The following is a 12,074-nucleotide window of genomic DNA, read 5'->3' on the forward strand; positions in this document are numbered from 1 at the left end:
GGGGGAGGGGTGCATGTTTTTGTACCTTGTTGTCACCGGACTATTTGAAGGTGTTCAGGAATGCCATGTTTTGACAGCTCGGTGCATACCTGGGGTTGATTGGTATTGGGTTGGGAGTGGAAGGTTTACTGTATGTTCGCAGGTGTAGTATGGCTCAAGGCCAGCGGTAGAAAGTAGGGGGAATGTGGAGGCTCCGCCCACTGTCCACACGGACAACAACACATGCCCCTCTCAATACCAAACTGCATGTCTCCAGAAGTGCGTGTCATATGCACGTGCATGTATATCTGTGTATTATTCAGCTCTATGATTGCTCAAAACGTAATGTGTCCTCCAAAGTGGTCAGAAAGCGGCATCTACATGTACTGTGCACGCAAGGAGTCCACACCCAAGCGAATATCTGTTTCATGAGTATCCATAAGTTGGGATACAATTTTTCAATAATGAATGGGGGGGAGGAAGGGGGGGGGGGGAGGAAGGGGGGAGGAATGGGGGGGGGGAAGGAAGGGGGGGGGGAAGGAAGAGGGGGGGGAGGAAGGGGGGGGGGGAAGGAAGAGGGGGGGGGGGAGGGGGTTGGTACGCTTGGGCCTGCCCAATCCTGAGAAATCCACCCCACCCTTCAAGTTTTTCCCATGTCGAAAAAGTTTGAACATATCCAAAAAAATCACGCTACCGCCCAGTTTTATGACAGACTAGTCCATGTGTTGCCCAATTAAATTATTCATCACAAAAGCCACTCAGTTGGCACTGCCCAATCTTTGTCAATGAACAATTTCACTTACAAGGAGCCTGTAGATCATTCCTACAGATAAACCTGTAGAATTATGACCAGAAATTAATGTATCGGGTAATAATATTTATTAACTTACCAACTTAAAACTGTTTCCAACTTGATATCCAACATCTGCAGAGATTTGTGGATTTACCGCAGCATCATATCTCAAATCCTGAAAGAGCAAAGAATAAAAATTGTTCAGATTTATTTGTGCAAGCTTTCAGGGTATTACATATTTCATCTTTGGAATTTAACATTGGTTAGATTGGGGTACACATTGAAAATAAATAAATAACGTTGGTATATATATACGTGCTTTTCCAAAATTTTGATTTTATTTTCCGAACGAAATTTTAAGGAATATAATTAACACCCTGCAGCAAATAAATTTGCTGGTTTATTTTGCAGGCCTTTATACAGTTAAAAAAAAACTGGTTTTAAATGGCGCACCAGTTCAGATATTGCGCACACTATTCAGAACAAATTAGGAGCATCCTGCTCTTAATTCACAAGTTGAAATTAATTAATTGGTAACTTGTCATGGGCTGATTTGTTCATGCCACGTCTCACTGGAAAGCTCATAACTAATGTAATGCTAGAAAATGATCAATTCAATTTGAAAATCTATTTTTCAAGGTGCCAAGCCCAAAAAGCACCAACTTAAAAAAAAAGAGTTTGTGACTTAACATTTCAATCTTAAAATTTAAGCTTTTAGAAGAAAGGGACATTGCACCCCCCCCCCCCCAAAAAAAATTCTGTTTGCATTTTGTTGATCTGAGCTGTGAACAAAAGATATTTTGTGTTTGGCTGTTAATGTTGGATGCTGTTTGTTTCAGCAAAACTCTTACAAATCCTGACTTGGAGCAGTGTTGAAGATACACTAATTAAACTGTCCTTTATGAAGCATTTGTTAAGGGACTTAGGCCCTATTTCATTTACCAGTGTTGCTCAATTCAATTTATTAGCATTGCTAAAAATCTGATAAATTCCAATTTTGAATCTCAGAATCTAGGAAAAATGCATGACCAGAAATCGCCACGAGGCATTGTTGTCCAGTTTACTTTCCTGCCAGTATTTGAAAGAGACTGTTTTGTCATTGTGCCATAGCGGTCATAGTTTACAATACAATTCATAATTTATTAAAGTCAAGGTCTCAATCACAAAGGTGGGAATCAAAATCTGGACTTTTCAAGAGAAACAGAATGTAAATTATTCAGGTTATTTGAGCGGCAACTGCAAGACATCTGCTGAGAACCATGAGTTCAAGTTAGGAGGCAAACTGACCACTCTGCGTTTCTGAGAGCAACTAGTAGTGTACCACACACGTGTCGAATCCAAACCCACTCACAAATCGTGATCCTTTTATCGCGGTCCAGCAAACAGCGTAAGTGATGCTATTTCCATCAATTTTTCATTTGTAAACACAAGCAAAGTGTAATCAAAACCGTGCCGCACAAACACACACAGGGACTTACTTTGGCCAAGTGTGGCGGGCTAGGCAGGCAGGGGATCGAGACCCCCTGTGCTATTTGGATTAGAGGCCAACTCTTGCGGAAAATCAAACACCAAAGAGCCGCTACTTTTTTCGGCGCGTTTATTTTATTATCCCATAATTCCACCCATTGTCGGCTGTGTTTTGTGCCTGCTGGCCGATAAAAAAAAAAGCGATATGAATATGAAATGACTTTTGTGTTTTTTGGCCGGCAGCTTTTTACGAGAGGTGTCGCGCAAAGTCACTGTTGTTTGTATTTGAAATTACTACCGTTGTGTACAAATGTACACTGAGAGTTCATTTAGCGAAGAAAATACCCTTCACATGTGACTGGCAATAACCACCTCATTTTGGGGACCAAAAAGAATGGATATGAATATTTTAAGATTTAATGGACTCCGTTGTAGGAGTTGCAGATGGCGCATTGGCGCTGTGGTCTGTTAGCGGCAGATATGGATACACCACGGGCTGGCGCACACTGGTTTGCGCATAATGGCAGAGAGTGCAATGTTCAACCGAATGTGCTGAAACATGAAATGTTTCATCCATGTGAGAAGAGAAAAGAGGCACATGTATTTAACATCGTGCTCAAGGCGCTACATCATTATTACACCTGCCAATAAAACATTCCAAAGACAATCTCAGCTTCCTGGGGGTATACAGCTCGATGCTGCCATTTCGGAGCAAAGCAGCTAAAATCAATCACAATAACCATCTCTGCCCTCACAGGTACCCATTCTCCATGGTAGGGAGAGAAATGAGTGACAAAGTGTCTTGCCCAAGGGCACACACACCACAAACCCAGGCTGGACTCGAACCCACAACCTGCAGCATCACCCACAGATCATGAGTTCAATGCAACAGACCACGAGGCCAAGATGCTCCATACATGAAGGCACCTGAATGTGGGTTCACATGTATTACAGTTCACGTTTGTGATGGTCCCAGAGAGTCCTTGTGTCCTCTTTGCGGCTACCTCATTGGCTGAGTGACTGATTGACTGACTGCCTTGTTCTATGGACTGACTGACTCTCACTTCTGAGCCGGGCAGTGCTTTCGTATAGGATTAATTTTAAGGTTGAGATGAAAAAGTGGGCATGATCTCATACCAGGTTGCAATGATACACAACTGGTGTGACTGCAATTAACCTGACATTGAACAATTCTTGACTGTTGTGAAGTGTGATGTAGGATATGACGTTTTTATTACCTGAGGGGCGCATAGCACCCGAGGTGAAGGGCTTTGAGGGTGCTATGTGTTCTGAGGGGGTTAAAAGGGGGTTCTTTTCTACGTTCTTCTTCCCTTGTCCAGTAGTGCAACGGTAGCTAAAGTACATGTACATATGTACAAACAAAGGAGTAAATCCTACAGTGGAAGAGGATTACGTGAAGAAATAGTGTTTGAATATTACCTCCCATTCACGCAATATAGACCTATCGCCTTAGTTTAATCTCCAAGACTTAATCCAGATTAATCTGGATTAAGACCTTAATCCCAGCTTTGCAATATTTTGGTCAAAAAGTCTTGAAATAGTTTTACACTGATCTGGTCTTATAGATTACAATGAAAGTATGTACGTGTCAAAAACTGTTCTCAAGGTTTTCTAAAATTTTTGAACAACTCTGCATGTACACGTCTGTGCATGTATTCTTTTGGAGATCTAACGTGTAATATCACAACATATCAAGATGTGAAATGTAAAAAGGCAAACAAAATGTACAAACCACTACTTTTCAGACTTGCAATCAGAAGTTGAGGTAACAATAGGCACTGCTGGGGGGTGGGGGGGGGGGGGTGGGATGTGGTAAGGGGAGTATGTCTACTATCTAGGGTTCAGATGTACTTTGTGCAATCATTGTATAGCCCCAGGGCTTAAATAAAGCTCATACGGCCCACCAGGATTCGACAGATGGGGGTTGGGAATGTTCAGATTGACATTCATATTGATGACGTCCTGGTTTAAGATTCATACGTTCTAGATCATGTCAAAAATGAGATAATGAATCTATAATGATCGTCATGCTTCGTTTCCTACGGGGTGAGTAAAATGCATGCAAAGGTGGCCTAAACAAAATTTGGGGTTTTTTCAGGACATGCCAAAAAATAGTTTGATAAAAGAATTTGTTTTCCCCTTTCATGACGTCACATGTATCCAACTGTGCACTTATAAATTGCTTGTGTCGAAGTGCATTATGCATTGCCAGATCTCAACTTAATTTCTTTTTCAGGTACATACATCATAAAATGCGCATAGGGGCAATTCCACACCAAAGTGGACATGACACCAAAAAATTCAAATACATGTGACTTAAACAAATTTGGCATCAAATGAAAGCTAAAAGTCTATATTTTCAAGATTTGAAGTCGGAATTTTATTTTTTATACATTTCGGTACCAAAAAATAGGATTATGTAATAATCCTGTTTTAATCCTAAAAATGTGATTAATAGTGATATGAAAGTATTCTACCAATAGACACACAAAAATATGTACTAATGCCATCAGTTTCTGTCATGAGAAAGTATTGGTCTTGAAAAACCGACTAAAACTTGTTTTCAACATTTTGCGTAATTTGTTTCGCTTCAGTGACTTCTAATATTTCAGCCTTCGAAAATGTCCTTCCGTTACCGAAAAAATACATATTTCTAATTTATTTTTAAAACTTGCAGTATGAATGCATTGAAAGTTATTGTGCAAAGCAAGTTTAGGTAGGCCTTCAATATGACATTGTAACTGACACTTCTGTACTTCTCGTTTTTAATTACAATTAATTAAATCACGTCCTTCCGTTACCAAATTGGTAACGGAAGGACGGTAACGGAAGGACAAATTGTATTTTTATCAAATGTTACGACATTTGCGCTCATGTTTGAAAATTGAAAATCACTGCAAATACATGCATGTATAATGAGCATTGAAAGGACATTCATGTGACCCACCTTCACAAAAGCGGGATAAGCAGGGCAAGGTGTTTATTACAAAGGAAGGCACAGGCATGTACAACATGTACAATCTACATGTACATATATGCCGATGTACCAGTACTTGTACATATGGAGTTGTTGCAGAAAATCAAATCATAAAGTTGCTGCCATCAGCATTCATGGACAATAGAGAAAGATACGAATTCTGTGAAGCCATTCCAGAAGCAAATTAAGTCCAAAATGAGATGGCAGAAAGTACTGCTACTTTGGGGCACTTTCATTCAATTTACATGTGTAAGACATGTGAGGTGCAATCTTTGACAAATTATGCCGAAGTTAACAATTTCAGTTTGGATGTTTATAAATTAATTGTTAATACTCTAAATCATTGTAATTTGATTTCAAACATTGATTTTAGAGTTCAATTAAAAGCAACACCTAACTGAAGCCATCAGTTCTACCGGTAGATGTTTTTACCTTAAATGTACATGTAGGCTGGTCGCCCCCCCCCCACCCTTTAGGTAAACCTTTGAACCTACCCGTATTATTATTAAAAGTTGTTGGTGAACATGTAACCAATATACTCAAAGAGTTCAAATACTGTGTATTTAAACTTTTAAGGATTGAGGTGATGGGTTTGAAGTCTATTTCTGTAGTAGTCCTGTGTTTGTGAATTATGTGTTTTGGGTTGTTTTCGTTTTTCTTTTGTTATCATTAATTAGCAGGCTTCTATCTTTATCTCAATAGTTTCTTGGGTATAATTATTTATGCCAGGTCTGCATATTGTTGATTTCACATTCAGTTACACATTTCAGCAATTTGTTTCACTTGTATAATTAGTGTAAATTCACATTTTGTTCATGCCATAATTGAGTAAACCTTTTGTCCTTCCGTTACCGTCCTTCCGTTACCAAATTATAATCTGCTTAAAACGTTGTAATTATATTACCGAAACGCTTAAAGTCAAATGAAAGGCGGTATAGTATAGATAAAGCTTCAGGGATTCCATTTCCTACCTTTAAAATATAATTGCCCCATAAAATTCACAGAGTTTACGCAAAACGCGAGTAAGTTGGAAAACCCTTGTCCGTTTTACCGTCCTTCCGTTACCGACCTCATTAATATTCATAATTCAAAAACGGGAGGCATTCTTTCCCCCTCAAAAGTGTGGAAAATGAAAGTAGCATTATAGCAATACAATGGTGACATTTGTTTGCTGTAACTATTAACAGTGTCTGTGATACACACATTTGAAATTTTGTTTAATGAGTGAAAACGTCCTTCCGTTACCGTGGAATTGCCCATAGGCTAGAGTTTTAAAACATTCATTGGTTAATTGTACTAAAAATAGGCAAAAACTCCCCTAGTATTAAAAGACAAAGATTTAAGTTAGGTGCAAATTTCACAACTATCACTATTCAACCAAAATAAAAAAATCTATTGGTAAATGTGATTCATAATGATTCATAATCAAGGTATGCTTTTGTTAATATGGGGACTGTTTATTACTGCTCATAACAACCTTAATGGACGCAGTGCTCCAACCATAGATGGCGGTGTGTGACCACGTTTGAATGTCTCTCCCAGTGGTCTCCCCCACCTCTACCTCTGTAACCATGAGCGGGGTACCGGTACTTATGCAAGATGTCCACAAGCCCCATAAAACAAAAACAAGCTTCTCTTGAGCCTTATTTTCTCCTCGACTCTTCCGACAGCTGAGATTTTCCCTGATGAACTCAAAATTATTTTTATCTTCGCCGTCATTGACACAACTGCAGACTGAACAATGATAAGCTTGCCAAAAAGCAATTTATCAAACTGACACCTTTTCTTCCCCAGAAAGTGAATTAAGTGAATGATAACAAAGGCTGGGACAATGTTACCCGACACCCCGTTCCCTCCCCCCCCCCCCTCGCCTCCCCCCCCCCCCCCACCAACACACCTCGATTCCAGCCGTTCTTTCCATTCATCTAAATCTCCCCATCCCACAATTTATTATTCATGGGCGAGTGTTGGGCGGCAATAAATGTTGATTACATATTCAATTTGAAAGTCAAATTGAATCACGGAGACTTATCCTATTATGGCATTAAGAGGGGGGGAAGGGGGGGAGGTGGAGTGCACCACACTGTGCCAGCCGGCCTGCCTCCCAAACTCTGCGTAGGGTCCAGATACTGATCGGCAGATTGTTGCTGTAGGGAGGGAGGAAGGGGATTGTCTCACTACACGCCTCGCTGGATTGCGGAAAACCAGCAGATGTTCCGTACTCTGGAACAAACCCAATATTCCTTCTATTTTTTCTGGAGTACTTTATTTGTTCAAGGAAAGGACAGCTTTAGATGTTCTGTACACAACATGAAATTCTAGAACAGTACACACCGAGTTTTATCAAAAGGCGGCATTCTTATTTGGGTTTTGTTCTTGGTGCAGGCAGTGCGAAAAGCAAAACTGGCAAAATAAACATAGTGCTGGCACCAAATCTTACGTCTAAAGAGATTTTTAACTTTCCAAAGATGAAGTCTTTTGTATACCAGCAGTAAAAGCTTTTGATACTAAGCTCCACAGGAAACATGAAACATCCGTGTTCGAATAAAACATGAAATGACCTTCAATGAATATGTCTGGAAAGATAACAATAGGTTGGGTTGACAGAGTTCAAATTTTCCCATTGACCCAGTAAAGAGGTCCCAAAATCCCCATGTTGGGCCCCGTTGACATTTTTTTCTGCTGCCCAGTTAAAAAATCAGGGGTTTACAATAATAATGTGGTGCTTATATAGCGCTTTATACCAAAGGTCTCAAAGTGCTTCACAATTATTACCCCTGTTCATCAGGCCACGAGACCATTTTTTTTATGCAGCAACTCGAGATCAGCGCAGTCTGGTCTCTACCTTCTCCCATTTATAGTCCTAGGTGGAGTGAGGCAAATATAATAGTAAAGTGCCTTGCCCAAGAACACATTTGCCATGTACCTCAAATCCTCATCATGGATCGAACCCACATGCACATGAGTCAAACACAGTAACCATTGGATCACGGCGCTCCACAACCCAAAGCAAGCCAAGAGGACGAAAGACCCATTCAGATTGGATTACATATTCATTACCTAATTGACACTTTTCATTGAGGCCATACAAACACTTTTCCCCCACTTCCAACGCGGTGGGAATTGCTGGGAGGGATCATGAACAGCACATTTATGTCCACTGAATAATTGAATGATCAGTGTTTCATGCTCTCAAAACATTTTCCCTTCATGAGGTGTGACAATCAGTCACCGCCCCTATCTTCAGTAGTGCGAGTTCACGCAGAGCGTGATTCATATGACCAAAATAATTATTCCCCAATCGACAAAAAAAGAACAGGGGTTTCAGTTATGTTCCTAAGAAAGAAAGAAAATACGTACATGGGAAAAACGTGTCCATATCCACAGCTGTGGCGTTACAATCAGCAAACAAACAAAAACGAGGAAGGCAGAGCACATTTTCCCTTTCTTTTCTGTCAATTTTTGGTTGGATGCATGAGGGAAATTTACCAAGTCACGCCGATTACCTTTTTTTTTTCTTCTCGGCGTACAATCAAAGTCCCGTGGCAACCCTTCAGGGGGTTTGTTTTATTTTGTCCCGACTTCAACAGATTAGCACATTGTGCGGGCCGGGCCAGTGTAAGCAGTCGGCCCCGCTTTGACTTTATGCTTGAGTTTGTTCAGCCATTGTTCCCTCCTCCTGCAACAAGAAAAAAAAAATTTGCCAGATTTTGAGAAGCGAGGAAGCCCCGAATAAATTCCTTTTGCTTGGGCTGCGACGCTGCAGGGGCAACAGCTTAGTTTTCCCAACAATGCAATGGATATGTTTACACGACTCTAACAAATCCCGATGTCTTTATTTTCCTCTTTTCGTGTGACCCCCTCCCACTTTTTTCGTTTTTTTTTACAGTGCCGACAATCAACCAAAAATGCACGACATAAAGTTAAAACATGTTAACACCCGGGTGACTGAAAGTTCAGAGCACAGTTTTGTAGAAAGTTGTCAACCAACAAAGGTCCTGTCAAAAGCTATTGCTTTATGGCTTTCAGCATCGTAAAAAAAAAAAAAAAAAATGTCGTCGTACTTTTAACCGCTTCTGAAAATTCACATCAATGTCAATTTTGGAATGTAGTATCATTTTAGTTTGCCTATTTTTCAAAGAAAATAACCTTTATCAAGCAACTAAAGATGAGTTTCAAAGGGGAACAGAAAAATAATTGGAACAAGTTTGTGATCTTGTTACATGTAGATTTGTTACTACGTTAATTCATTAGGGATGCTACAAAGGTTGGAAAAGTGAAGTAGATATGTACACAAAGACGGTATTAAAATATAAATTTGGGGGAAAAGCATGAAAAGCATGAAAAAAACTTAGAAAAAAAAAAAAATTAAAAAAAGAGAGAAAATGCTATTTTATATGATCACATATTTCCGTGCCATCACTTCTTGTTTTCAAAGTGAACAGTGCTACAATTTAAAATTCAAAACAGTTCAAGATCAGTTCAAATGATTCAACACTCAACAATTCTTTGACAAATTTCACCATCAAATTTTTGGCATTTCTGGTCCCTGGTCCCCACCCAAGGCACCTGTGCCCCTGCAAACCCCCCTCCCCCTCCGCTCCCCCCACAGCGGGAGACAGTCTTGATGAGGTTACCCCTCCAAAACAAAACACCATGTCAATGTCGCTCGCCCGTCAATCAAAACAACGATTGGCAGGCACTAAAGACAACAGACCAAACTAAAGCTTGGAGGTATCAGGTGTGTTTGAGGGTTGATACAGGTGTGGAGATACATGGGTAGAAGCACAATATGCCCAGTGAGGGGTCGGTATAGGGGGGTTAGAGGGGGGTGTGTTTGAAGTGGGCTCAAGGCAATCCCACAGCAGGTTTGATGAGGCCTTTTCACATTATCGTTTCGAGTACCAGTATTGACATCAATGCGGGTCTACAGGTTGAGTGGTACCGGGTCCGATTGATACACGGGTCGACAAGGCATACCCTTCGCACTCAGGTCAATTGTATACAAGTTCCACCCAGGTTATAGGCATCTGCAACCCTCAACAAAAAAAGGCTTCAAGTTCCCTTCGAAAAGGCTTCCCTTCTGAATTATTGACAGGCAGCAAATAGTTTCAACCATTCAACTATTTATTCCATAACTAAACGGATGCCTCACTCAAACGTGAATTTTCCTTCTGTAAAGGTATAGAGAAATAGGAATTGAAAACTAAGCCTATTTCTTTTTTGGGGGGAGGGGCAGTTTGAAACTTCCAAGGGTAGTATGTCTATAATGAGCAGATTTGGAGCGAATATACAAATTTGGTTCGCATTTTCTGTACAATCACTCCTTTTGACGTAAAAAAACCACCTCGTAGAAAAAAATCCTTTGAAACAATTCTGACGAGTTAAAGGGAATATACAACATTTGCAAACATCGAAAAATAAAACTACCAAGTTTTGGCGAAATACCTTAATAGGATGTTGGTAAATGACAGTCTAAAGCATCCTGTAAAATTATGGCACCTGGTATACTGTCATTTTCAAGAAAAGTGGTATTTTTGTATCAATTTCCAACGCTGATCGGCCGATCAGCGTTGGAAACAACTGGCTTTTTTTCAAATACTGGCCCCAATTGACCATTGCACTTGTTTGCAATCGATTACAAACCTATGAACGGGTACGAGCCAGCTAGACTGGTTCCCTGACCTTACAATTCCCCAATGTATGTAAACTGCTCTGTTTCTTCTTATATGGAGTCAGGGAACCAGACTACAGGAAAATGATCGTTTTTCTTGGTTTTTATAGCATTTTCGAACCCAAAACCTCAAAAAAAGTCAGTGTAACTATATTTGCTATATATTTCCAATCCCCCAATTCCATCCATTTCTGAAAATTACAGCAAAAGCAAATGATGTATATTCCCTTTAATGAGTATTACTAGTCAAATACTGATAAGGCTAAGTCACACCAGGTGATTTTTTCACATGCAACTCTGAAGCAACCAAAGTTCACTGCAAGCTAAAGGAATCCCGATCAAGAACCAACAATTTTCTCCAAAAAATAATGCAAATTCCTGAGAAATTAATGTAAATTGAAGTAGACCTGTAAATTTTCCTAGCAGATCCAGAGACGAAACTGGCCTACAGGAAAAAAAAAATTGGAAAATAGGCCGAACAAAAATCTGTATCCAAAATCTTGTCCACGTCGCATATACAATACACTTCGTGCCCAATTTCTGGACACCGTCTCCTGTTTTATTTTAGATCAAAACAAAATTTTATGATGAAAAAAATGTTGTGTTTTCATAAAGTTAAAAAAAATGAATTACGATTAGAGTAATGGACTCATCAATAAAGAAGTTGACTTTGCGGGGAAAAGATCGTCAGACAAATTAGACTTTTGGAAATATATTTTTTAAAAAGTCGGATTCTCGATTAAAATCCGAGAAATTTCATCTCTGCAGATTGCCTGAAACTAGTTGCGCCTTGTACATTCTGTCTAGTGTCATACGAAGTGTGCCTTTGAAGTTTCTCTTATGACTTGCATTTCTCATTTATCAGAAGTGTTGTAGGACTCAAGTCCAGGGCTTAGCCTTGTTCCCATCGCGAGTCATAATTTTGGTGACTCGGACTTGACTTAAGTCACATTGGCAAAAGACTTGGGCTCGAATTGACCATGACTCAGACTTGATACTTATGACTTGAGACTCCGGAGCCACACATTTCTTTACCAAAACAAAATAATCTTTGAAAACATAGTTCCCATGTTTATTTCCGAAAGTAACGCTAAAGCAATGCTAAAGAGAACGTTAAGCACACAAACTGTACCATGCCACTCTCCATGTGGTGTTGCAAATAA

General features: G+C 39.8%; 1 long non-coding RNA gene across 1 annotated transcript in view; it reads right to left on the bottom strand.

Moving 5' to 3' along the window:
- The window catches only part of LOC119736963, an 80,921-nt gene that overhangs the window by 50,304 nt on the left and 18,543 nt on the right, over positions 1-12,074 (bottom strand). Inside the window, exons 2-3 of the long non-coding RNA XR_005272326.1 lie at positions 8,744-8,916; positions 870-947 (exon numbers count right to left, since the gene is read on the bottom strand). This is a non-coding gene — a long non-coding RNA (uncharacterized LOC119736963). The remainder of the gene's footprint in view (positions 1-869; positions 948-8,743; positions 8,917-12,074) is intronic.

The sequence above is a fragment of the Patiria miniata genome, unplaced genomic scaffold, assembly GCF_015706575.1.
Source record: "Patiria miniata isolate m_02_andy unplaced genomic scaffold, ASM1570657v1 HiC_scaffold_3, whole genome shotgun sequence".
In the NCBI taxonomy this organism is placed as follows: Eukaryota; Metazoa; Echinodermata; class Asteroidea; order Valvatida; family Asterinidae; genus Patiria; species Patiria miniata.